The sequence below is a fragment of the Arvicola amphibius genome, chromosome 10 (assembly GCF_903992535.2).
Source record: "Arvicola amphibius chromosome 10, mArvAmp1.2, whole genome shotgun sequence".
Lineage (NCBI taxonomy): Eukaryota > Metazoa > Chordata > Mammalia > Rodentia > Cricetidae > Arvicola > Arvicola amphibius.
In genome coordinates this window covers 78927144-78927854 of record NC_052056.1, presented here as the reverse complement: position 1 = coordinate 78927854, position 711 = coordinate 78927144, and the positions used below count along the sequence as shown (strand labels likewise).

Below are 711 nucleotides of genomic sequence, written 5' to 3'. Positions count from 1 at the left end.
TCAGTCATAGTAACGGGACTGTCGGGAGGGGGAGTCCTCAGGTCACTGGATAGCCAGGCAGGGAGGCCCCTTGCCCCCTCATCCTCCACCTGCAGATGCCTCATGCCGTTGAAATTCCAGAAGACGCTGCTGCCTGAATTGGGATGTCTCCCTTTGCCATTCATCATCAAAGGCTGTGGCCTCACTTTCATCCAGGTTGATGGATGTCATCCTGCTGTTCTTCCTGGTCCCCTGTGCGGTGATTTCAGGAGCGCTGGAGGATGTGAGCCCTGTCCCGAATGTGATGGCCAATAGACATTTGCTCTAGACCACTGTCTAGATTTCTGGACAGTCCTCCTTGTCTCCTGGATCCCTCCTGGGGCAGAGTGCATCTCAGATGTGTCCTGGTAAACTTTCAGGGCTCCACCCCCAGTGTTGGAGTAGATGACAGTGGAGGAAGAAAAGGCCTGGCAGTTGCCTCCCGCCTTCAGGTCAGCCTGTTTACTGAAGTTCAGCTACTGGTCACCAGATGGCCACAGAGGGCAAATGGGGGTCATACAAAGGGCTCTGACCAACCGCCCCCCCAGGGCTCCTGACAGACATCCCTAACCAATACAAAACCCACTGCGGTACCTGCAAGTGACTTCTGAACCCTTCTCAACACAGTGCTCCACACAGCCACTGCCAGGTAGTCAAGGGACACCATGAAAGACACCTAATTCCCTTCCTGAA

General features: G+C 54.7%; 1 pseudogene; it reads right to left on the bottom strand.

Moving 5' to 3' along the window:
* Positions 1–685, bottom strand: LOC119824323 (annotated as a pseudogene).
* Between the last annotated feature and the right edge of the window lie 26 nt (positions 686–711).